Source organism: Macaca thibetana, chromosome 10 (genome assembly GCF_024542745.1).
Source record: "Macaca thibetana thibetana isolate TM-01 chromosome 10, ASM2454274v1, whole genome shotgun sequence".
Lineage (NCBI taxonomy): Eukaryota > Metazoa > Chordata > Mammalia > Primates > Cercopithecidae > Macaca > Macaca thibetana.
The window spans coordinates 8,588,021-8,615,205 of NC_065587.1; the positions used below are offsets into that span (position 1 = coordinate 8,588,021).

At 43.2% G+C, this 27,185-nt stretch overlaps 2 protein-coding genes and 1 pseudogene across 43 annotated transcripts in view; 2 read left to right on the top strand and 1 right to left on the bottom strand.

The window, feature by feature from the left end:
- Positions 1-22,158, bottom strand: part of LOC126964033 (nascent polypeptide-associated complex subunit alpha, muscle-specific form-like) — a 40,772-nt pseudogene extending 18,614 nt beyond the window's left edge.
- Positions 1-27,185, top strand: part of NDUFA6 (NADH:ubiquinone oxidoreductase subunit A6) — a 321,526-nt gene that overhangs the window by 154,917 nt on the left and 139,424 nt on the right. The gene's annotated exons all lie outside the window — the stretch shown is intronic.
- Positions 1-27,185, top strand: part of TCF20 (transcription factor 20) — a 185,598-nt gene that overhangs the window by 86,697 nt on the left and 71,716 nt on the right. The gene's annotated exons all lie outside the window — the stretch shown is intronic.

The following is a 27,185-nucleotide window of genomic DNA, read 5'->3' on the forward strand; positions in this document are numbered from 1 at the left end:
CACAAAAAAAATCAAATAAAACACTTCACTTTTCCTTAGAGTTCAGGGTCTATGGGAGAGTCCAATATGGAAAATTAATATTTATCAAACCTATGAAGGATTGATAAGGCTGTAATGGTGGTGTAGCTGGAGTGCTGGGGAGAACTAGGCAAGAAGCTGTTCCTCCTGATTAAGTATGGGAAGAATATTGGAGAAGGTTGTAGAGGAGGGGGCATTTGGGTAGACCTTGAAGGATGGACGAGAGAGAGACAAGTGGAAGAGTGGGGAAAAGCATTCCTAAGAGAGGTCTTTTGGGAACCAAGGCTCAAAAGTATGTAGCATATTATCAGTCAAACCTTGGGCTGTCAGGCTAAGGGCCTGGAGATGACAGAGAGGGGAAGGTCAGAAGGGAGCATGGGCCTAATAGTATGAGAGCAAGGTAGGAATAGCTTTGAACCTGGGGCTGGGGCACTTGAGTCTCATAAATGGAACAAAGTTTTGTGAAGAGAGGTGTGAATACATGGTTGGGGGCATTGTTCTGACTGCGGAGGGATGGTGGTGGGAAAGAGAGGGAAGGGCCGGAAATAGATGATGAATTGATCATTTTGGCCTCTTACTGTTCTGATTTTCTCATGGCCAAAGCCCTATTCTGCATAGGAAGGATCTGTAAAATTTAGCAGTTGGCTTAAATAAAATGGATTTACAGGAAATTTTGGCATCAACCCATTTTGATTCCAAAACAGATTGGCAAGGATATTTTATGTACCCAAACCTTTTTAATAATAAATAATGTGAATTTTTTTTTTTTTTTTTTTGAGATGGAGTCTCACTCTGTTGCCAGGCTGGAGTGCAGTGGCGCAATCTCAGCTCACTGCAGTCTCTTCCTTCCGGGTTCAAGTGATTCCCCTGCCTCAGCCTCCCAAGTAGCTAGGACTACAGGCGCGTACCACCACGCCTGGCTAATTTTTTTGTATTTTTAGTAGAGACGGGGTTTCACCATGTTGGCCACGATGGTCTCGATCTCCTGACCTTGTGATCTGCCCGCCTCAGTCTCCCAGAGTGCTAGGGATTACAGGCATGAGCCACCGTGCCCGGCCAACAATGTGAATATTTTTATATAAATAATAAATTCCAAGGGCTAGGACTTGTTCTAAACATTTGACAAAAAAATTAGGAGGTAATGTTATTACCTCTATTTCAAATGAGGAAACTTAATCACAGGTTGAGTGACTTGACCAAGGTCACCCAACTATTAAGTAGCAGAGCCAGGATTGGGAATTGGGAAAAACTCACCTCTAATCATGTTTTTTCTCTACTTTTTTTTTTTTTTTTTTTTTTTGAGGCGGAGTCTCACTCTGTCACCCGGGCTAGAGTGCAGTGGCACGATCTCTGCTCACTGCAAGCTCTGCCTCCTGGATTTATGCCATTCTCCTGCCCCAACCTCCCGAGTAGCTGGGACTACACGTGCCCAGCACCATGTCCAGCTAATTTTTGTATTTTTAGTAGAGACGGGGTTTCACCGTGTTAGCCAGTATGGTCTCAATCTCCTGACCTCGTGATCTACCTGCCTTGGCCTCCTAAAGTGCTGGGATTACAGGCGTGAGCCACCGCACCTGGCCTTTTCCTCTACCTTTTTATTTATTTATTTTTTTTTGAGACGGAGTCTCGCTCTGTCCCCCAGGCTGGAGTGCAGTGGCGCGATCTCGGCTCACTGCAAGCTCTGCCTCCCCGGTTCAAGCCATTCTCCTGCCTCAGCTTCCCGAGTAGCTGGGACCACAGGCGCCTGCCACGCCTGGCTAATTTTTGTATTTTTTAGAAGAGATGGGGTTTCACCATGTTAGCCAGGATGGTCTCGATCTCCTGACGTCGTGATCCGCCCACCTCAGCCTCCCAAAGCGCTGGGATTACAGGCCTGAGCCACTGCGCCCGGCCTCCTCTACTTTCAAACCACAACAGTCATCAACACAGAAGACTTCTGTGGCCAAATGTGTGTGGGTTATTCCCTACGCACCAAGCAGCGAACACCAGCGGGGTGTCATCTAATTCAGTTCTGACACTGACTACACGGAGATAGTGTCAGATGCCACAGGTTGGGTGCTAAGTCCCCAAGACTGTGCCCCACATTCCAGAAACTAGTCCTAAGTCCAGGGCCTCCAGAACTTCTGATTGATTGGCTTAAAGTTGGGGTTCCCACAGCCCCCTCTTTGAGTTCAGTTGATTTGCTCACAGAACTCAGGGAAACACTTCGATTTACGAGTTTTTAAATAAAGGATATTGGAAAGGATACAGTTGAAGAGATGCATGAAGCAGTGTTTGGTGGAAGGGGCATGGAGCTTCCATGCCCTCCTGGCCACCACCCTCCTGGAACCTCCATGTGTTCAGTATCCAGAAGATCCCCAAACCTTGTCCTCTTGGGTTTTTTTTTTTTTTGGGGGGGGGGGGGGGGTGTTTTTTGTTTGTTTTTCGAGTTTAGGAGTGGAGGCTTAATAGGCAAAAGAGGAGAGAAAGAGAAACAGCAGTGCTCTCTATAGAGAGAAGGGTCTAAAATGGAGACCAAGAGCCTCAGAATGAGAGGACAGAGTTGGAGTTCGCTCCTCTGTTCACAGTTTCAATGAATGTTGAAATTTGATATCCCAGACGAGGCCACTAGTATGAAGCAGCTACGTTGTCTGGGCTATATACCCTGGGGTTCATTGTCACGCTCCAGGAAAATTTAGGACACAGACACACATGAGGAGATTAGGAGCAGAGGTTTAATAGGCAGAAGAGAAGAGAGGCGGGGATCTTCTATAGACAGAGGAGTTTCAGAGCAGAAAGGACCTCCTCTTGAATTTTTTTTTGTTTTATTTGAGACAGAGTTTTGCTCTTGTTGTCCAGGCTGGAGTGCGGTGGCATGATCTTGGCTCACTGCAACTGCAAGCGATTCTCCTGCCTCAGCCCCCAGAGTAGCTGGGATTACAGGCGCGCGCCACCCCACCCGGCTAATTTTTGTATTTTTAGTAGAGATGGGGTTTCACTGTCTTGGTAAAGATGATCTTGATCTCCTGACCATGTGATCTGCCCGTCTTGGCCTCTCAAAGTGCTGGGACCAGCTCCTCTTGGATTTTTATGGAAGTTTCCTGATGTCAGTATTTCTTCTCCCAGGGTATAGGGTGGTACGCCCTCTGAGGAGGGTCTTAAGAGCCACAGTCTGAAAAGTGGGGAAGGATTAGAGTCCTGCCTTAGGGCAGGTGAATGGAGGGCAGGTGAGAGATTCTGTTTCCCCAGGCCTTAACATACCCAATATTATAATAGAAGACTGTTACAAGAGCTGGACCAAACCCAGTATATATCTATGACACCACAGGCACCCTGGCTCTGGACTCTATGCTCTTAACTTGTACCCTGTGTGAATCGGTTTAATTTAAATGAATTGGAATATAACTTGCAGGATAAGTTTGTGCCCATTTGAAGAGGAAGAGTTTAGTTTTGGATTGTAGAAACAAAGAAAAAGAAAGTGGAGTGGAACTGGAAAGTGCGATCCTGGGATCTACCTGGGAGAATAGTCTGCTGTGTGAGGGCAAGGACCTGTCTGTTCCCCATCATATTCCCAGCATCTAGAACAGTGCTTGGTATGTAGCTAATGCTTAGCAAATATTTTTGAGTGACTCAATAAATGAAATAAAATTTTGCTGCCAGCTCTCAAAGGAATATACTGTGGAAGCTTCAGTTACTGGTTTTTTTTTTTTTTTTTGAAAGGGAGTTTTGCTCTTGTTGCCCAGGCTGGAGAGCAATGGCACGATCTTGGCTCACTGCAACTTCCACCTCCTGGGTTCAAGCGATTTTCCTGCCTCAGCCTCCCAAGTAGCTGGGATTGTAGGCATGTACCACCACGACCTGCTAATTTTGTATTTTTAGTAGAGACAGGGTTTCTCCATATTGGTCAAGCTGGTCTCAAACTGCTGACCTCAGGTGATCCGCCCGCCTGGCTTCCCAAAGTGCTGGGATTACAGGCATGAGCCACCATGCCCGGCCTCTTCAGTTACTTTTTTCTCTTTGGTTCATTGTTCAGAATCCTTTCTGAATTAATGAATTTATTACTTGTTTTTACTGACTGACTTTGTTCAGCTTTTCAAGGAATGCCAGTTCACTTTTACTGTTTTCAGGATTTAAAAAAAAATCAACTTGCTTTCAAAATCAAAATATTAGATTTTAATATTCCAGCATAACTTTTTATATAAAACTTTTGTTGATGCTTTTGGTTTTTCATACGCCTATATTTAAGGTGTAAATCTTTTTTTTTTTTTTTTTTTGAGACGGAGTCTCACGCTGTTGCCCAGGCTGGAGTGCAGTGGCGCCATCTCGGCTCACTGCAAGCTCCGCCTCCCGGGTTCCCGCCATTCTCCTGCCTCAGCCTCCTGAGTAGCTGGGACTACAGGCGCCCGCCACCGCGCCCGGCTAATTTTTTGTATTTTTAGTAGAGACGGGGTTTCACTGTGGTCTCGATCTCCTGACCTTGTGATCCGCCCGCCTCGGCCTCCCAAAGTGCTGGGATTACAGGCTTGAGCCACCGCGCCCGGCCTAAGGTGTAAATCTTGAAAATATTACTAAGGAATTGGAATTGACATCTGATTATAGTAGTTGAGATAATATGTTTCTCATCCTTTTTAGAGAAGTTTAATAAATATTTTTCAACAGACCAAGTATTATCTCTACTTACTTTTTTTTTTTTTTTTTTTAATATTTTGATACTGGCCTATCCTGTATATGTTGAAGAAGCTTTCTTAGTGAGTGATTCGTTAGGAAATTCTCCCCCTGGAACCCAATGACACAATGCAACTCAATTAGCGTCTCTACTAATGTAAAGTCACAACATTGATCTTGTAGAAGTCATGTATCTGATTTCATTAGCAAATTAATAGGTGGTATAGGTTTCTAAGGAAGAGTAACTAATGCATTCTCTCTGCTTTAGTTTACATTAAATCATTAGGGAATAGGGAAATAGGAATTTTTTTGTTTTGCCACTTATAAATGAGTAAAGCCTGAGTTTTTTTTTTTCCAATGGCCCCCTGTCACTTGAAGGCCTTAGTTTTATAAACCAATATTTTCCTTCTCTTATTGACCTGATTCAGTTTTATTAGCCTTTTATTACAATATATACTATATACTTCATATTTTATTTTTTGTTAAACATTTGACTCTACTAAATTAAATATTTGAAAAAATCTCACTATAACAGTATTTTTATTCTAGAGTTAAAATGGTTGTATGAAAAGTTATCTTTGTTGAAATAGTTATATATAGGGATAATTATATACGTTTAAAAATGCCAAGATTGTTACTCTAGTGTTTTTTTTTTTTTAAAGCTGTTAAAGGCTGGGCACGATGGCTCATGCCTGTAATCTCAACACTTTGGGAGGCTGAGGTGGGTGGATCATGAGGTCAGGAGATTGAGACCATTCTGGCCAACAGGGTGAAACCCCATCTCTACTAAAAATACAAAAATTAGCTGGGTGTGGTGGCGCGTGCCTGTAATCCCAGCTACTTGGGAGGCTGAGGCAGGAGAATCACTTAACCCTGGGAGTTGGAGGTTGCAGTGAGTCGAGATCGTGCCGCCGCACTCCAGCCTGGCGACAGAGCTGAACTCAGTCTCAAAAGCTTTTAAAACTGTCTTGTGTGTGGATAAAGGTGACTTTTAAGACTGTTTTATAAAATATTACCCAAGTTTATGTTTGTAGATGTTAGCTCTCCCAAAGGTTTCTTGAATATTTGTTTCAGATGGGTATAGGCCATAGTTCTGAAATAAACAGTTCTTTTTTTTCCTTTTCTTTTTTCTTTTTTTGAGACAGACTTTCGCCCTGTTGCCCAGGCTGGAGTGCAGTGGTGCGATCTCGGCTCACTGCAACCTCCGTCTCTTGGGTTCAAGCGATTCTCCTGCCTGAGCCTCCTGAGTAGCTGGGATTATAGGTGCGTGCCACCACACGTGGCTATTTTTTTTGTATTTTTAGTAGAGACAGGGTTTCGCCATGTTGGCCAGGCTGGTCTTGAACTCCTGACCTCAGGTGATCTGCCCACCTCAGCCTCCCGAAGTGCTGGGATTACAGGCATGAGCCACTGTGCCTGGCCTAAAAGACACAGTTCTTGATGCCATAATCCCAAATACTGAAATCTCAAAATACCAAAATCCAAAAAATGTAATTCTGGAAAAAATAATTAAAAAAAAATTATTTAAAAGACACTTATTTGGGCCAGGTACGGTGGCTTACACCTGTAATCCCCAGCACTTTGGGCGGCCTAGGTGGGCAGATCACTTGAGGTTAGAAGTTTGAGACCAGCCTGGCCAACATGTCAAAACCCCGTTTCTACTAAAAATACAAAAATTGGCCAGGCATGGTTGCATGTGCCTGTAGTCCCCACTACTCGGGAGGCTGAGGCACGAGAATCACTTGAACATGGGAGGCAGAGGTTGCAGTGAACTGAGATCTATGCCACTGTACTCCAGCCTGGGTGACAGAGTGAGATTCTGTCTCAAAAAAAAAAAAAAAAGACACTTGTTTGGCCAGGTACAGGGTCTCACACCTGTAATCTCAGTATTTTGGGAAGCAAAGGTGGGCAGATTGCTTGAGCCCAGGAGTTCAAGATCAGCCTGGGCAACATGGAGAAACCCTGTCTCTACCAAAACAAAACAAAACAAAAAAAACCCCAAAAATTAGCAAGGTAGCATGCACCTGTAGTCCAGTTACTTGTGAGACTGAGGTGGGAGGATCTCTTGGGTCTGGGAGGCAGAAGTTGAAGTGAGCTGTGATAACGTTGCCTAGGCAACAGAGCAAGACTTTGTCTTCAAGAAAACAAAAAACAGACAAAACACTTATTTACATTTTTAAGGGGGATTTATTTGAGAAACAAAAACATGACAACACTTCATAGGCCACTTAATATAGTTTGGATATGTTTCCCTGCCCAAATCTCATGTTGAATTGTAATCCCCAATATTGGAAGTGGAGGCTGGTAGAAGGTGATTGGATTATGTGGGTGGATTTTTCATGAATGGTTTAGTACCATCCCCTTGATGCTGTCCTTGAGACAGTGAGCCACTTCTGGCGAGATCTGGCTGTTTAAAAGTGTGGCACCTCACACTCTCTCTTGCTCCGTCCTCATCATGTGATATGCCTGTTCCCCCTTTGCCTTCTGCCATGATTGGAAGCTTCCTGAGGCCTTCTAGAAGCAGGTACCACTATGCCTCCTGTACAGCCTGCAGAACTGTAAGACAATTAAATCTCTTTTCTTCTAAGTATTCCTTTATAGCAATGCAGGAATGGCCTAGTACACAATGAAATAGTAACAAATGTATTTTGCAAGTTTACTGACTCAGTATACTAACAACAGTTGCATGGGTGTTACATTTTTTAACTGTGGTCCTCTGAAATACCATGATGGACAAACTAGGTCTTTTGATGAGGTAGTAAAAACCAGGATGGGTCATCACTATATGTGCAGTAGCCTGAAGAGCAGAGATCTTGTCGAATTTTATCTTTCACAAAAGCAGATATAGAAAAAGGGCATCTCGTTTACTGAGGAAGTTTCAACTTTTTTTTTTTTTTTTTTTTTTTTGAGACGGAGTTTCACTCTTGTTGCCAAGGCTGGAGTATAATGGCCTGGTCTCGGCTCACTGCAACCTTTGTCTCCTGGGTTCAGGAGATTTTCCTGCCTCAGCCTTCCAAGTAGCTGGGATTACAGGTGCCCCACCACCACGCCTGGCTAATTTTTGTATTTTTAGTAGAGACAGAGTTTCACCATATTGGCCAGGCTGGTCTCAAACTCGTGACCTCAGGTGATCTGCCCACCTTGGCTTCACAGGTGCTGGGGTTACAGATGTGAGCCACCACGCCTGGCCAGTTTCAATTTTATTTGAAGAGACCGTAGTCTAGCTATGTTGCCCATGCTGGAGTGCAGTGACTATTCACAGGCATGATCATAGTGCACTTCAGCCTCAAACTCCTGGCCTCAAGTGATCCTCCTACCTCAGCCTCCCTAGTAGCCGGGACTACAGGTGCTCCACCACACCTGGCTTCCACATTTTTATGTACACAGCCAGTGCTTACACACAAAGTCAGTGTTATGATAATGCACTTTTGTGGAGTTCAGTTTGCAAAAAAATGCATAGAATTAATTAGAACTCTCTAAGTCTCTACACAATTTATACTTCCAGTATTAGAAATGATGTGAAGATAAAATAGCATAGCGAATTGGCACTACATGTGAGGGAGCAGAAATCATACACCATTGAATAATTTGGCAGAGGAGATTTCATGTATTTTTTGTCTGCGTTTTCACTTCTGCGATCCTCAAAACACTTGCTACAGTTTTATTTGCAAAGTGGTTGTGATCCACAAATTTTATAAGTATATACTGTCTATTTGAAAGTCTGATTATTGCCTGGCCATTGCAATTTCTGCTTTTGCAGCACCAGTGATAATTATCTTTTAAACTTTTATCTTTCGCCATTAAGTAGCTTTGTACACTTACCAGAGCCTTTTTGCGAGGAAACAGTTTCACAGATCTCTTCAATTGTGCTGTAAAGAATAAAGAAAGAAGAAATGACACTCAGCTTCCCCAACACCAAATCTGTATTAGTCAGGGGTCTCTAGGGTGACAGAATCAGTAGGATATGGGTATAGATATATAAGAGAATTTATTAGGGGAATTGGCTCATATAATTATGGTGGCTGAGAAGTCCCACGACAGATCATCTGCAGACTTGAGACCCTGGGATGCCAGTAGCATACCTCAGTGCAAATCCAAAGGCCTCAGCTAATGGTGTTCTCTCTCGGTCCAAGGTCAAAAAGCCTCAGAACCCAGGGGGCCACTGATTAAGTCCTGGAGTCCAAAGGCTGGCAAGCATGGAGTTCTGATGTCCAAGGCAGCAGAAGAAAAGTCTGTCCCAGCTCTCAGCAATTCACCTTCTTTGTACTCTCTGGGCTCCTGGCTGATTGGATGGTACCCACCAACATAGAGGGCCGTCCTTGCCTACTGAGACTTCGCACACTAATCTCCGGAAACACCCTCACAGACACACACGACACAGTGCTTTACCAGGTTTCTAGGTGTTCGGTCAAGTTGATAGCTAAAATTAAGTCCACAGATCTATCCTTGGCAACTTGGTACCCATAGGCACCTCCTTAAACCATACTTAATTTCCAAATAATGACAATAGCAAGGTCATAGTTCCACCTAGCATGGTGTAACTATTGTGTACAACCAAAACTATGCAAATCCCCTGCCCCAAAATTTGGCTTTTGGAATTTCAACATTTGGGATTTTAATCTTTTGGGGTTGTGATTTTAAACATTAGGGATTTTTAGACTTTAGTCTTTTGGGATTTTAACATTGAGGATTATGGCATTTGGGATTATGATTGGTACTGATTTCGGACAGTTTTTGCTAAATCTAGTGTTTAGATACAGCAGCAAAATAATTTCTATGTGTATTTAATCACTGATCTAGTAAATCAGTAGTTACCAAGTACCAGGCACAGTGCACTTTTTATATTCATTATTTAATTATCTCAGAATAACCCAATAAGGTCAATACTTTATCTGTAAAATGGGGATAAAGAAACAGACTGAAGAGAGATTCATTCATTTGGAAAAGGTTACTCAGCCACTAAGTGATAGAGCCAGGGCTATCATGCAGCTCTATGTGGCTTCAAAACTTGTTGCTCCATTTTAATGTAAAATGTATGCCTTGTGAAAATGTACACCATGTGGCTGCTGCTTTCTCCCCACACTGACAGGCCTTCCCTGCCCACCTGAGCCCACGCAGCCCCCACATGAGTACATGCTCTCTCCCTCTGCCCCATTCTCTCTCCTTCACAGCATTTATCTGACAGTCTTGTCTTTTTGTCTGTTTCCTTCACAAAATGTAAACACCATGGAATGGAAACTTGGCCTACTCCATCCCTGTCTGCATCCCTGTTTCCTAGAGTAGAGCCTGGCACACGGTAGGAGCCAACGTATTTGTTGTAAAAACTGTGAACCAGAAGGTTATATCAGTCCACAATATTCACTTTTTAAATCACACTTTTTTTTTTTTTTTTTTTTGAGACGGAGTCTCGCTCTGTTGCCCAGGCTGGAGTGCAGTGGCCGGATCTCAGCTCACTGCAAGCTCCGCCTCCCGGGTTCACACCATTCTCCGGCCTCAGCCTCCCGAGTAGCTGGGACTACAGGCGCCCGCCACCTCGCCCGGCTATTTTTTTGTATTTCTTAGTAGAGACGGGGTTTCACCGTGTTAGCCAGGATGGTCTCAATCTCCTGACCTCGTGATCCACCCGTCTCGGCCTCCCAAAGTGCTGGGATTGCAGGCTTGAGCCACCGCGCCCGGCCTTAAATCACTTCTTTAGAACAGACTATTAATTTGTCCTTTCTAGTCAGCGATTTTAAGTGAGGGAATTGAAGAGAGGTGTCTTGAAGAGATGTGGAGGGAACCAGTCAAGTAGGAGACAGGTCAAGGCTTGTGGAAGTAGAGATTGGCAGTGGTTTGAATGAGCATAGTGCTGGACCTGCCTGAGCTCTTGTAGCTTCGTGAATAGTAACCCTTCTTCCCCAGTCCCTGGTCTAGTGTCTTCCCAACTACTGCCAGAAAGTCTTCTGAAAGGTAGCTCTTGTCATATCCTTTTCGTTGTGTACTGAATTAAATTTAGACACCTTACCTTGGTCTTCAGGGTTCCACGGTAGGACCCTGCCCTGCCTCTCCAGCTCCATCTCCTGGTTTCCCCACTTGTATTCTCTGCTGCAGCTTGGTGTCCCAGAGGTGCCTCTATTTCCAGGTCTGGGTCTGTGTCCTCTTTTCTGTTCTCCATCTTTTTTTTTTTTTTTTTTTTTTTTTTTTTTTTTTTGAGATGGAGTCTCGCTCTGTTGCCCAGGCTGGCGTGCAGTGGCACAATCTCCACTCGGCTCACTGCAAGCTCTGCCTCCCGGGTTCATGCCATTCTCCTGTCTCAGCCTCCCGAGTAGCTGGGGTTACAGGCATCCGCCACCACACCAAGCAAATTCTTGTATTTTTAGTAGACATGGGGTTTCACCTTGTTGGCCAGGCTTGTCTCTAACTCCTGACCTCAGGTGATCCACCCACCTTGGCCTCCCAAAGTGCTGGGATCACAGGCATGAGATTGTTCTCCATCTTTTGAGACAATTATATTTCAAGGCCTTTCTCAAATTTTTTTTCCTCCATGAAATCTAACATTCCCTTAACTGGATGTTTCCTTCATGACGTTTGTAATTGTCTGGTGCACCTTTAATCTTTGCTTTTTATTATCCCTTTCTTTTTTTTCCCCCCCAAGATGGAGTCTTGCTCTGTCCCCCAGGCTGGAGTGCAGTAGTGCAGTCTTGGCTCACTGCAACCCCTGCCTCCCGGGTTCAGGTGATTCTCCTGCATCAGCCTCCAGAGTAGCTGGTATTACAGGCACCTGCCACCACGCCGTGCTAATTTTTGTGTTTTTAGTAGAGACGGGATTTCACCGTGTTGGCCAGGCTAATCTCAAACTCCTGACCTTGTGATCCGCCCACCTCGGCCTCCCAAAATGCTGGGATTACAGGCATGAGCCACTGTGCCCGGCCTATTATACCTTTCTAAAGGTGTTCTTGCCCTCCTCCCGCAGTCCTCCCTGAGGGCAAGATTATGGTATTGTCCGCTGCCATATCCTTTACAGTCCATTGAACACATGAACAAACAATCATTTTAGAGGTAGAGAAAAACAATGTAGAAAAAAAGACAAACAAGTGGTATTTCGTTTTGGCGTAGGGAAGACTTGTCCTTTGCCAAGGATTAGTTTTGGTGGTTAGGAACCTTTTTGAAGCCATGAAAAACAATGTAGGTAAAGAATTAAGTGTATTGAGGCCAGGCCTGGTGACTCATGCCTGTAATCCCAGCACTTTGGGAGGCCGAGGCGGGTGAGTCACTTGAAGTAAAAGAGTTCAAGACCAGCCTGGTCAACATGGCGAAACCGCATCTCTACTAAAAATATGAAAGTTAGCTGGGCGTGGTAACATGTGCCTGTAATGCCAGCTACACGGAGGCTGAGGTAAGAGAATCGCTTGAACCTGGGAGGTGGAGGTTGCAGTGAGCCAAGATCATGCCAGTGCCCATCAGCCTGGGTGACAGAGTGAGACTCCATCTCAAAAACAAAACAAAACAAAACAAACAAAAAAACGAAAAAGAATTAAGCATATTGGGTCTAGTATTTTAGAGTAGAAGAAAAGAAACCAAATGGGGAAACAACTGAGAAGCACCATTTTTCAGAGTTTGGGGATGAGTCCTAGTACTTGTCCTCAGCGTGTTCAGCAGTGTTGTATGGGAAACAGACAAACTAGATCATTGATAATACATTGTAAGAATTTGACCATAGAGCTGGCTGTGGGGGCTCATGCCTGTAATTCCATCTATTCAGAAGGCTGAGGTGGGAGGATTGCTTGAGGCGAGGAGTTGGAGACCAGCCTGGGCAACGTAGTGAGACGACCTCTCCAAAAAGTACATAAATAACATTTGAAAATAAAATTGGCCATAGAGAGGGAAAGGCTCTAGAAAACATTGGTTAATTCTAGTAAAGCTTAGTGAGAGCTAGCGATCTTGGCAAAATCGAGGTCCTGAGCAGGTGGGCAGAAAGGTTGGCATCACACTGGAGGAACCTGTCTTAGGGTGAATACATGAATTATCTTGAGGCCCTTCAAAGGGCGTAGCAGAAGGTATCACAAGAATATTTTAGGAAGATGATGGTGAAAGGTTAGTTTTTAGTACTTGCACGCAGTTCTTAAGGGAGAAGTAGGTCAGTGTTCAAAGAAACAATATTTAGTTTAGTGTTAGAAACCTCCCAGATAGCTTGCTCCCTTCTCCCAGTCCTTTGCAACCACCAGTCTGTTCTTCCACGTTTCATGTTTTTGCAGGGCCGAGATGCATAGCCATGGGAATGAGGTGTAAAGGAGGCTGGACACAGTGGTTCACGCCTACAGTGGGAGGCTAGGTGGGAGAATCACTTGAACCCAGGTGTTGGAGACCAGCGTGGGCAGCATAGTGAGACCTTGTCTCTACAAAATTAAAAAATAGCCGGTCATAGTGGTGCGTGCCTGTAGTCCCAGCTACAAAGAGGAAGAAGAGGAAAGGGGAAGACTATGTAATGAATTACTCACTCTTGCATGTCCTAGGTTCTTCTCAGTTATACCTTTTTAGATATTTTTTTTTTCTTTTCTGAGACAGTATCTGGCTCTGTTTCCCAGGCTGAAGTGCAGTGGTGTGATCACGTCTCACTGCAATCTCCACCTCCCAGGCTGAAGCGAATCTTGTGCCTCATCCACCCCAGTAGCTGGGATTACAGGTGCGCACCACCATGCCCAGTTAATTTTGGTACTTTTTTGTAGAGATGGGGTTTTGCCATGTTGCCCACGCTGGTCTTGAACTCCTGAACTCAAGTGATCCTCCTGCCTCAGCCTCCCAAAGTGTTGGGATTACAGGTGTGAGCCACTGCGCCCAGCCAGATTTTTTTAATTGATATGAAATTCACGTGACAAAATTAATCATTTTTAAGGGAACACTTGAGTGGCATTTACTACATTCACAATGTGTGCACCCATGACGACCTGTATCTAGTCCCAAAATAAACTTGGTACCCATTAAGCAGTTACTCCCCTTGCTCCCTTCTCCCAGTCCTTTGCAACTACCAATCTGCTTTCTGTCTTTAGATTTACTTACTTTGGATATTTCATTAGATGGAATCGTACAATATATGACTTTTCATGTCTGGCTTCTTTCACTTAGTACATAGTGTTTTGAGATTTATCTACATTGTATTGTGTATGAGTACTTCATTCCTCTTCATGGCTGGATAAATACTCAGTTTTATGTATACACCACCATGTGTTCATCCGTTCATCTGTTGATGGACATTTCAGTTGTTTCCATCTTTTGGCTATTTTTAATAGTGCTGCTATGAACATTTGTGTATATCTATTTGTTTGGATACCTGTTTTCACTTACTTTGAGTATCTTCCTAGGAGTGGAATTGCTGGATCATGGTAATTCTGTATTCAACTTTTTGAAGAACCACCAGACTTTTTCACAGTGGCTGAATATTTTATATTCCCACGCGTGGCCCAGGCTGGAGTGCAGTGGCGTGATCGTGGATCACTACAGGCTTCACTCACTGAGCTCCGGCGTTTCTCGTGCCTCAGCCTCCCGAATAGCTGGGATTACAGGTGTGTACCACCATGCCTGGCTAATTTTTGTATTTTTAGGAACAAGGTTTCAGCATGTTGGCCAGGCTGGTCTGGTAACTCCTGGCTTCAAGTGATCCGCTGTGCCTGGCCCCACCAGCAATATGTGAGGGTTCCAATCTCTCCATATCATCACCAACACTTGTAATTTTTTGTTTTCCTTCCTATAGCCATCCTACTGGGTATGAAGTGCTGTCTCATTGTGGTTTGTTTTTCCTGATACATGAACTTTTTTTTTTTTTTTTTTTGAGACGGAGTCTCGCTGTGTGGTCCAGGCTGGAGTGCAGTGGCCCGATCTCGGCTCACTGCAAGCTCCACCTCCCGGGTTCACGCCATTCTCCCGCCTCAGCCTCCGAGAAGCTGGGACTACAGGCGCCCGCCACCACGCCCGGCTAGTTTTTTTTTGTATTTTTAGTAGAGACGGGGTTTCACCATGTTAGCCAGGATGGTCTCGATCTCCTGACCTCGTGATCCACCCGCCTCGGCCTCCCAAAGTGCTGGGATTACAGGCTTGAGCCACCGCGCCCGGCCGATACATGAACTTTTTAAGAAAAATGTTAGTAGACTTTATTTCTTAGAGCAGTTTTAGGTTTACAGAAAAAATGAGCAATAAGAGAGTTCCTGTTTACCCTCCCTCAATCCGGCCATAGTTTCCACTATTACTAATGTATCATATTAGTGTGGTGCATTTGCTACACTTGATATACAATATTGATACTTCAAGTTCAGTTCATATTTGACCTTTTTTGTTTTTGAGACAGCGTCTTGTTCTGTCGCCCAGGCTGGAGTGCAGTAGTATGATCTTAGCTCACTGCAACCTCCCATCTCCAGGGTTCAAGCGATTCTCCTGGTTCACCCTTCTGAGTAGCTGGGATTACAGGCATCCACCACCATGCCCGGCTAATTTTTGTATTTTTAGTAGAGATGGGGTTTCATCATGTTGGCCAGGTTGGTTTCGAACTCCTGACCTCAGGTGATCCATCCATCTCAGCCTCCCAAAGTGCTGGCATTACAGGCGTGAGTCACCATGACTGACCTTTTTTTTTTTTTTTTTTTTTTTTTTTAAAGAGACAGCATGTTGCTCTGTCAGCCAGTGCAGTAGTGCAATCATAGCTCACAGTAACCTTGAGCTCCTGGGCTCAGGTGAGATTACAGGTGCTAGCCACAGCGACTGACTAGAGTTCATTCTTCATTGTATGTTCTGTAGGTTTTGACAAATGTATAATGTCTTGCATCTGCTAATACAGTGTTATACAGAATAGTTTCATTATCCCAGGAGTCACCTGTGCTCTCCCCGTATTCATCCTTCCCGCTCTTCCCTTGGATCCTTGGTAATCATTGATCTTCCTACGGACTTCACAGTTTTGCATTTTCCAGAATATTATAAAGTCACGTAGCTGCTTCAGATTCATGTCTTTCACTTAACAATAATCATTTAAGGTTCCTCCATGTCTTTTTTTTTTTTTTTTTTGGAGATAGAGTCTTGCTCTGTCATCCAGTCTGAAGTGCAGTGGTACAATCGCCACTCACTGCAACCTCCGCCTCCTGGGTTCAAGTGATTCTCCTGCCTCAGTTGCCCACGTAGCTGGGATTACAGGCACCCACCACCACTCTTGGCCAAGTTTTGTATTTTTAGTAGAGATGGAGTTTCACCATGTTGGCCAGGCTGGTCTTGAACTCCTTACCTCAGATGATCCGCCTACCTTGGCCTCCCAAAGTGCTGGGATTATAGGCGTGAGCCACCTTCCCTGGCTGGGTAGGGAAATCTTTACAGTTGAAAATACCTCTCCTAAATCCTTGACTTTGAGTTCCTCACACACTGAGAGTGTTATAAGTTTGTCTATATAGTATACCCTGTGATAACCCCTAGTAGGACCACAGTAGATATTTAACTGTGGGTACTGAGAGAACAGGTTCATGTTATTTTTGGAAGACCTTCTAGGTAATAGAGACCATCTGTTTTGTATTCACTAAGATTCTTGAATCTTTGGTGGTATCTCTTATTTGTTCTGGAAAATTCCCAGTAATTCTCCTCACTTACTGCCTTGCCTTCATTCCCTTCTCATTCTAAGAGTCCAACCATACAGGGATATGTTCAACCTTTTAGTCACCCTTTCTTTTGTGATTTCTTTTTCTTCTTCTTCTTTTTTTTTTTTTTTGAGACTGAGTCTGGCTCTGTCGCCCAGGCTGGAGTGCAGTGGCCAGATCTCAGCTCACTGCAAGCTCCGCCTCCCGGGTTTACGCCATCTCCTGCCTCAGCCTCCCGAGTAGCTGGGACCACAGGCGCCCGCCACTTCGCCCGGCTAGTTTTTTGTATTTTTTAGTAGAGATGGGGTTTCACCGTGTTAGCCAGGATGGTCTTGATCTCCTGACCTCGTGATCCGCCCGTCTCGGCCTCCCAAAGTGCTGGGATTACAGGCTTGAGCCACCGCGCCCGGCCTTTTTTTTTTTTTGAGACAGATTCTCACTCTGTCATCCAGGCTGGAGCACAGTGGTGAGATCTCGGCTCACTGCAACTGCCGCCTCCCAGGTTCAGGCGATTCTCCTGCCTCAGCCTCCCAAGTAACTGGAACTACAGGCATGCATCACCACACCTGGCTAATTTTTTGCATTTTAAGTAGACACAGGGTTTCACCGTGTTAGCCAAGATGGTCTCGATCTCCTGACCTCCTGATCTGCCTGCCTAAATCCTCCTAAAGTGCTGGGATTAAATGGCATCCATTACAAGTGTTTTTTTCTTTTCTATTTTTCATTCCGTGTAGATTACTTTGACCTGTCTTCAATTAATCTTCTCTTTGACCAATCTGCTTTTTTTTTTTTTTGAGACAAGAGTCTCACTCTTTCCCCCAGGCTGGAGTGCAGTGCAGTGGCATGATCTTGGCTCTCACTGCACCCTCCACCTCCTTGGTTCAAGCAGTTCTTGTGCCTTAGCCTCTCAAGTAGCTGGGACCATAGGTGTGTGCTACCACACCTGGCCAATTTTTGTACTTTTAGTAGAGATGATGACCGTGATGACCAGGCTGGTCTTGAACTCCTGGCCTCAAGTGAGCCACCTGCCTCAACCTTCCAAAGTGCTGGAATTACAAGTATGAGCCACCACGCCCAGCCGATTAGTCTGCTTTTAATTTAATAACTCAATGGATAGTTCTTACCAATATCTTACTGTATTTTTCTGTTGTGATTCTTTTTAAATCTGCTACATTGTTTTTTATGAATTCCTGTTGCCTGCTAAATTTTTCAAACTTCACTTTTATTTCCTGGAACATACTAAATATAGTTCTTTTATAGTCGCCTGATATCTCCAGTTTTGGAGTTCCTTTGGATCTATAACTGCCTCTCGTGGTTCTTACTCATGGTACTTTGTTCATATGTTTGTGTGCTAGATATGGTATTCGAAAAATTGTTTATAGAAATAATTAGAGGCTTTGAGTGTGATGTCTTTTTCCAGGTGACTGACCGCACTAGCCAATAAGGATCATTTTAATACAAGTTGAAGCCCAGGCGCGGTGGCTAACACCTGTAATCCCAGAGCACTTTGGGAGACAGAGGCAGGCAGAACACCTGAGGTCAGGAGTTCGAGACCACCCTGGCCGACATGGTGAAACCCCCTCCTTACTAAAAATACAAAAATTAGCCAGGCGTGATGGTGGGTGCCTGTAATCCCAGCTACTTTGGAGGCTGAGGCAGGAGAGTTGTACAAACCCGGGAGGCGGAGGTCGCAGTGAACTGAGATGGCGCCACTGCACTCCAGCCTGGGGGACAGAGCAAGACTCCATCTCAGGAAAAAAAAAAAAGAGTTGAAGATTTGAGTTTTTTCTGGACTATCCAGATGGTTTGAAACTGAGTCCATGGGAGGACTGATTTACTTGTATTTCAATCTTACTCCTAGGATACAGCCCTTTGGGGCTTCAGTTCACAGGTTCGCTGGGGGTGAGGAGCATGTTACTGAGTTACGAGTTATGAGTTATCTCCTATGCAAGGCCTTGGAGTGAGCCAGACACTTTCTGGGCCTCCACTGGCAAATCAACAGATGCCCCAGATCTTGCCTCTTTCTTTGGATTTCCATCCTTTTCAGGATATTAATTTGGTAATACCTCACTATCTTGTTAGATTTTTGTTACTTTTAGAAATATGTATATATTATATCCAGTTTTTTGTCCAATTATTTAGTCCATATTACTGCAAACAAAACAAGATCTTATTTTCATGGACTCATGTTATTCTAACATTAACCTTGAAACAAGTGACCGAACAGTGAGAGATACTATACTGTATTATTGTTTATGTCTCTGTGTGACACTGTTAAGATGCCTGAATTGTTCAGGTAAACCATGTGGTGTTGGTTGATGGGTGCTTTACGATTCACTATCTAGAGTGTGGTCTCTGCAGCCAGTCCCCTGATTTTTGAATCCCAGGTCTGCCACTTGTTTGCAATGTGACCTCAAGCAAATAATTATTCTGCCTGTCTTTTTTTGTCTAGAAAATGGAAAATAATAATTGTACCTACCTCGTGGGTGGTTGTGCCAGTTAAATTAGTTCATAACTAAAGCTTTTAGAACATTGCCAGACTTAAGTAATCATCAGATAAATTTTAGCTATTGTTATTACCACCTAGAAGCTTTGGAAATACAGGGATACCTCATTTTATTGCGTTCTACTTTATTATACTTTACAGATATTTTGGGATTTTTTTCGTTTTATAAATTGAAGATTTATGGCAACCGTGCCTTGATCAAGTCTAATTCTGTTGGTGCCAATTTTTCAACAGCATGTGCTCGCTTTGTCTTTATGTCACATTTTGGTAATTCTCCCAATATTTTAAACATTTTATTTTATTTTTATTTTAATTTAATTTAATTTTATTTTATTTTATTTATTTTTGAGTCAGAGTCTCACTCTGTCTCCCAGGCTGGAGTGCAGTGGCGCCACATCTCAGCTCACTATAACGTCCGCCTTCTGGGTTCCAGCGATTCTCCTCCTCGGCCTCTCTGAGTAGCTGGGATTACAGGCGTGCGCCACCATGCCCGGCTAATCTTTTGTTTTTTTAGTAGAGGTGGAATTTCACCATGTTGGCCAGGCTGGTCTGGAACTCCTGACCTGAAGTGATCTGCCTGTCTCGGCCTCCGAAAGTGCTGGGATTACAGGCGTGAGCCACCACACCTGGCCTGAATATTAAAATTTTTTTCTTTTTCCTGAGATAAATTTTCGCTCTTGTTCCCCAGGCTGGAGTGCAATAACGTGATTTTGGCTCACTGCAATCTCCGCCTCCTGGTTCAAGTGATTCTCCTGCGTCAGCCTCCCGAGTAGCTGGGATTACAGGCATGTACCACCACGCCCTGCTAATTTTGTATTTTTAGTAGAGACGGGGTTTCTCTGTATTGGCCAGGCTGGTCTCGAACTCCTGACCTCAGGCAATCCACCCGCCTTGGCCTCCCAAAGTGCTGGGATTACAGGCGTGAGCCACTGCGCCCAGCCTTAAACTTTTAAAATTGTTATTATCTGTCATGAAGATCTATAATCAGTGATCATTGATGTTACTTTTGTAATTGTTTTGAAGCACCACAAAGCACTCCCATATAAGACGGTGAACTTAATCTGTACATGTTGTGTATAGATGTGTGTTCAGACTGCTGCCAACCGGGTGTTCCCCCATCTCATCATCTCCTCGGGTCTCTCTCTTCCTTTGAACACAACGGTATTGAAGTTAGGTCAGTTAATAACCTGACCGTGGTCATTAAGTGTTCAAGTGAAAGGAAGAATTGCACATCTCTCACTTTAAATCAGAAGCTATAAATGATTGCTTAGTGAGGAAGGCATGTCAGAAGCCAAGAGAGGCTGAATACTAGGCCTCTTGCACCAAACACATAGCCAAGTTGTCAATGCAAGGAAAGGTTCTTGAAGAAAATTGAAAATATGACTCCAGTGAACACATGAATGAGAAGAAAATGAAACAACTTATTGCTGATATGGATAAAGTTTTAGTGACCCAGATGGAAAATCCAACTAGCCACAATATTCCCTTAAGCCAGAGCCTAATCCCAGAGCAAGACTTTAACTCTTTTTCACTTCTGTGAAGGCTGAAAGAGGTAAGAAGCTGCAGAAGGAAAGTTTGAAGCCAGCACAGATTGGTTCCTGAAGTTCTTGATGCCCTCTCTATAACATTAAAATGCAAGTCGAAGCAGCAAGTGCTAATGTACAAGCTGCAGCAAGTTATATAGAAGATGTAGCCAAGATCACTGATGAAGGTGGCTATATTGAACAGATATTCTTATGTAAGCCTTATGTCAGAAGAAGATGCCATCTAGGACTTCCATAGTTAGGAGAAGTCAATGCCTGGTTTCAAAAGACAGGCTGACTCTTGATTAGAAGCTGGTGGTATAGCTGGTGAATTTAGGTTGATGCCGGTGCTCATTTACCATTCCAGTAATTCTAGGGCCCATAAATGTATATTAAATCTACTCTGCCTGTGCTCTGTCAGTGGATCAACAAAACCTAGATGACAGCGCATCTGTTTACAGCATGGTGTAATGAATATTTTAAGGCCATTGTTGAGACCTACTAAGAAAAGATTTCTTTCAAAATATTACTTCTTGACAATGCACCTGGTCACCTAAGAACTCTGATGGAAATGTACAAGGAGATTAATTTTGTTTGCATGCTTGCTAACACAACATCTATTCTGCAGCCCCTGGATCAAGGAGTCATTTTGACTTTCAAGTCTTATTATTTAAGAAATATGTTTCATAAGGCTGTGGCTGCTCTACATAATAATTCCTTTAGGGGGTCTGAGCAGAATGAATTGAAAACCTTTTGGAAAGGATTTACCATTCTAAATGCCATTAAGAACATTAAGAACATGGGAGGAGGTCAGTACATGAACTGGAAGTTTGGAAGATGATTCCAGCCCTCACAAATAACTTTGAGGGGTTCAGGACTTTAGTGGAGGCAGGAACTGGAGATGTGGTAGAAATAGCAAGAGAACTCGAATTAAGAGTGGAGCCTGAAGATGTGACTGGATTGCTGTAACCTCATGATAAAACTTGAACAGATGAGGAGTTGCTTCTTATGGATGACCAAAGTGATTTATTGAGATGGAATCTACTCCTGGTGAAGATGCTGTGAACATTGTTGAAATGCCAATGAAGGATTTAGAATGTTACATAAACGTAGTTGATAAAGCAGTGGCAGGGTTGAAGAGAACTGACTGCAATTTTGAAAGAAGTTCTACTGTGGGTAAAATGCTATCAAACAGTTTGGCATGCTATAGAAAAGAATCTTTTATGAAAGGAAGAGCCAGTCCATACATCAGACTTCATTGTTGTGTTATTTGAAGAAATTGCCACAGCCACCTCAGCCTTCAGCAACCACCACCCTAATTAGTCAGCAGCCATCAACATAGAGGCAAGACCCTCTATCAGCAAAAAGATTAGGACTCCCTGAAGGCTGAGATGATTGTTAGCATTTTTTAACAATAAAGTATTTTTTAAATTAAGGTATGTACATTGTCTTTTAGACATAATGCCATTTCACAGTAGACTGAAGTATAGTGTAAACATAAAAAAGTTAATATGTGCTGGAAAACCAGAAAATTTGTGTGACTCGCTTCATTGCCGTGGTCTAGAACCAAACCCACAATACCTGCAATGTTATGCTTGTGGCTGATTTTTCATAGAATGTTTGTGTCTCTTTGACTGTTTTGTTTTCAAAATTTAGGATTGCAGGTGACTCTCCATTGGCTTATTTCAGAATGACTGGGGTTAGGGTTGCTAATTTCATGCCAGAGGTCAGGGAAGGAGGGAGAAAACTTGCACTTTAGAGGTCGTCTGCTTCCAAGTAGAGCTCCAACTGTCAGGCCACTGTCCCTCTGTGGGGAGGGTGGGGATTGGTCTTGTGGCTTGTAGTTCTTGCCATATAGAGTAAGAATGCGCTCCGTCGGCATTCTTCGTTGTGAATTAGAGGATTGATGAGGATTTAACCCTGCTGTGATTTCTATGAATGGACTGTAGATTCCAGGGTGTGGGTTCTTTCCTAATTAGAGAATGACAAATATTACCTGTCACAGAGTGCTGTTACACCAATCAGTAGTTATTTATTGTGTTTTTTAGGGTTTATTTTGTTTGTTTGATAGCTAACCTCTTTTTCCATTTTTTTCCTTATTGTCTTTTACTTGTTTTTTTTTTTTTTTTTTTTTTTTTTTTTTTTGAGGTGGAATCTCACTGTTGCCCAGGCTGGAGTGTGCAGTGTTGAAATCTCGGCTCACTGCAAGCTCTGCCTCCTAGGTACAAGCAAGTGATTCTTGGATTACAGGTGACTGCCACCATGCCTAGCTAATTTTTGTATTTTTAGTAGAGGCAGGGTTTCACCATGTTGGCCAGGATGGTCTTGAACTCCTGACCTCAAGTGATCTGCCCACCTCAGCCTGGGCTTACAAAATGCTGGGATTACAGGCGTGAGCCACCGTGTCTGGTGTCTTTTACCTATTTTATGATTGATTCAAGTTTTTACCTGAGAGAGGGAATGAGGGTGGTAATATTAACAGTGATAATTTTAATTTACCTGGTACTTAACTGTTTGCAGACTTATTGTGAGATATTTCTGTACGGTGGCAAGGTAGGTTAACTCCATTTTTGCAGATGAAGAATGTGAGACATATGGGTTAAATAACTTGCCCAAGTCACAGAACAAGTGGCAAAACTAGGAAGTATTTAGATTTCCTAATTCTGAATGTAGTACTTTTTCCAACAGGTGACCCAGGAGAATCAATAGAAAATAAATTTAATAGTGGAAGCAATTATAGATTGCTAAAATAAAATTGTATTTTTTGTTCACTTTGCTTACTAAAATAAAATCCTATTTCTGGATGATTTTCTAAACATGTTTTTCTTGGTCTCTTCAAGTCATTTAGTTTGTCTCTAGGTACGACAGTACTACTCAATGTTCTTTCTGTCTCTTCAGGAGAGAGATGGTGTGCACCAGTTGATACCCAGTGTTCCCTTGTTCTTCTCCCTGGTGTGCACCCTGGTGTTCTTCTCCCTGTTATGCTCCCTGGTGTGCACCACTTGATACCCAATGTTCCCTTGTTCTTCTCCCTGATATTACATCAGAGAAGTCCCCAATTGAGAAAGGAGGAGGAAGGTTTAATGGTTACTCAAATCTCTTGGAAAAGATGGCAAACTGCTGTCAGGAGTGGTTTTCTTTTGTCTCGGTGTCTGTTATATTTATACATGACACCCTCCTTATTATAGTTATGGCTTGTACCCTAAAATAAGGTCTAGAGCTACAGACATTTACAAAGTTCTTTTTTTTTTTTTTTTTTTTTTTTCCTGAGACAGAGTCTCACTCTGTTGGCCAGGCTGGAGTGCAGTGGCACGATCTCAACTCACTGCAACCTCTGTCTCCCGGACTCGAGCAATTCTCCTGCCTCAAGCCTCCCAAGTAGCTGGGATTACAGGCATGAGCCACCACACCTGGCTAATTTTTGTATTCTTAGTAGAGATGGGGTTTCACTGTGTTGGTCAGGCTGATCTCGAACTCCTGACCTTGTAATCCGCCCGCCTCAGCCTCCCAAAGTGCTGGGATTACAGGCGTGAGCCACTGTGCGTGGTCTTTCTTTTGTTTTTGTTTTTGAGATGGAGTCTTGCTCTGTCATCCAGGCTGGAGTGCAGTGGCGCGATCTTGGCTCACTGCAACCTCTACCTCCCGGGTTCCAGCAATTCTCCTGCCAAGTATCTGGGGCGACAGGCATGCGCCACTATGCTTGGCTAATTCTTGTATTTTTTAGTAGAGATGGAGTTTCACCTTATTGGCCAGGCTGGTCTTGAACTCCTGACCTCGTGATCCGCCTGCCCTGGCCTACAAAAGTTCTGGGATTACAGGCGTGAGCCACCGCACCCGGCACAAAGTTCTTATGTTACTGAAATGATCTTTTTGTTTCTTTAAGGTTTTCTGACCCTGAATTAATTTGCTAATTCTTAATGCTCTTCTTGAATAATTAAAGGTAATAACTATTTCATCTTAGTTTGGAGTTAGCATTTTGATGTTTGTAATATATTTGAAATAATCCTGCAAAGTATTTATTCGTTTGGACTGTTAAGTGAGAAGCTCAGTCTTCAGAAGGACTTTAGCTTATTGACATTTAAAAAAAGCAAGAACTAGCACATCATTTCTTGGTATTTTGGAATTGTGATGAGTTTGAGGCAACCGTGGAAGTGTAGAGTGTGTTGACTCACCTCTGCTCCTCCTAACTCCTATGTTCATTTCACAGGAGTTAATCGTCCAGACAATATTCCTCCCATGCCTGCATCCCCAGCCATATGGAGAGGACCCCATAAACTGTAAAAAGGTCCATTGGCTTTTATCTGTAGGGGACTAAACCCATAGAACTCGGTTCTGCTTTTTGCTTCATTTGACAGGTTGACCTATGGTGTTGGTATCTCCAGTAAAATCAAGTCTAAATGCTTTGGTTGACTGCATTTCTCATTGTTTTGCTCAGGAAGGCCAAGGACGCGTTGAAATCTGTGTGTCCCCTCCTTTATTTCCTTTCTAAGGTTGTTAGCCAGCACTTTTGTTTTACAGTGTGTTTTTGTTTGGACTCAACTTCTGCTCATAAATTCAGATGTGGTCAGTTGTTAAGAGCATTTTGAATTTAAATGTGTCTGTTTCACTGGTTTTGTGTCTCCATGTTTATGTATATGGAAAGTAACTTTGCATGTTTTTGCATTTCGTTTGTACTAAACTTAAGTGCTTTCTTTCAAGGGTCAGAGGCATTGAAAGTAATTTAAAAAACTCTAAAGAAACCTTTTTATTCTCATTGCTTACATTTTTAATAACAAGTTAGGTAGTTTTTATTCTTCAGAAGTGGGATTTATTATGTAAAGCCACTTTTTGGAAGAGGTGAAAATTAACCTGTCTTTCCTTATGCTTCAGTGAGAGGTGAGGTTCAGAGCAGAGAATGAGGGGAGGGATTGTGGAAACCCTTTCTTGATACTCATTTTCTTCACAGATTAAAATTTTTGGTCTTCATCTGTTACCTTTATGTTTGTCGGAAAGAGAATTTATATTGTCAGCTTAATTCACCCAGTGTTTGAATGCTTGCTCTGTACGTGGCAGTAGGAGAACTAAGGTCCCACGCTGTGGAGGAAATAGAAGGGTAGATAACTCTGGTAATGCTTATCATGGTTTGTGTTCTAGGAAGGTGTTAAGGGAAAAGTGGGATTTGCACTGGACTTGACAGGTGAGTGGTATGTCAGCAAAGCTGGTATTATTCAGGCAGAAGGACCAGGCTGAACAAAAGAAAAGATGCAAAAGGTGCCTGCTGGGTGTTCTGGGAATACACAACATCGCTAAGAACGGTAGAAATTAGGGCACATTCCTTATTAGTCCCAACCTGTCTTCTTCACTGACTGGCTGTATAACCTTATGAGAGTTACTTAAACTCTCTGAGCCTTTGTTTCCTCATCTGTGTAATGACTAGTTACTACATCATAGAGTTAAGATTAAATGAGACTATAATATATTGCATTGCAGCTGGGTGCAGTGGCTCACACCTGTAACCCTAGCACTTTGGGAGGCCGAGGCAGATGGATCACTTGAGGTCAGGAATTCGAGACCAGTCTGGCCAACGTGGTGAAACCTCGTCTCTACTAAAAATACAAAAATTAGCCGGGTGTTGTGGCAAACGCCCGTAATCCCAGCTGCTCCGGAGACTGAGGCAGGAGAATCGCTTGAACCCCGGAGGCAGGGGTTGTGGTGAGCCGAGATTGCACCACTGCGCTCCGACCTGGACAACAGAGGGAGACTGTTTCAAAACAAACAAAAAATACTGCTTTGTACATAATTTAAACACTCAATAAAAGTAGTTGCAGTTATTTTTTCTTTTTTATTTCTTGTTTTAAAATTAACGTGTTGGTCAAACTGTTTCTAAAAGGTGACTATGACCTGTAATCCCACCCCCAAAACATCTGTTGTCAGCAGTTCAATGAATATCAGTCGTCTTTTTAATTTTCATCTCTACGCACCTTTGGTGGTGCTGGTGGTAGGTTGTTTTTTGTTTTGTTGTGGTGCAATCATGCCTCAGTTAACAGAATATATCTAAGAAGTACATCATTGAGTGATTTTTGTCATTGGTCTAACATCTTAGGATGTACTTACACGCATCTAGCCTGGGTGTAGCCAACTGCACATCTAGGCTATGTAGTATAGCCTATTGCTCCTAGGCTACAAACCTGTACTGCATGTTACTGTACTGAATGCTGTAGGCGATTGTAAAAGAATGGTAAGTATTTATGTATCTGCATATATCTAAACATAGAGAAGGTACAGTAAAAATAAGGTATAAAAGATAAGGAAGTTGCTCTGGGTGAGTCGGTGAGTGAATGTGAAGGCCCACGATGTTACTGTACACTACTGTAGGTTGTATCAACACTGTACATTTGGGCTACACTAAATTTATGTTTAAAAGTTTTCTTGTTTCAGTATTATTAACCTTAGATTACTGTAACTTTTTTTTTTTTGAGACGGACGAATCTCTGTTGCCCAGGCTGGAGTGCAGTGGCGCAATCTTGGCTCACTACAAGCTCCACCTCCCGGGTTCATACCAGTCTCCTGCCTCAGCCTCCCAAGTAGCTTGGACTACAGGCGCCCACCACCACGCCTGGCTAATTTTTTGTGTTTTTAGTAGAGACAGGGTTTCACCATATTAGCCAGGATGGTCTCGATCTCCTGACCTTGTGATCCACCTGCCTCGGCCTCTCAAAGTGTTGATTACAGGCGTGAGCCACCGCTCCCGGCCAGATTACTGTAACTTTTTTACTTTAAAAACTTTAAAAATTTTTTAACTTTTTGACTCTTGTAATAACAGCTTAAACCACAAACACATTGTGCAACTGTTCAAAAATATTTTAGCTTTGTGTTATTCTATAAACTTTTTTCTTTTATGATTGTTGTTACTCTTAGAGATAAGGTCTC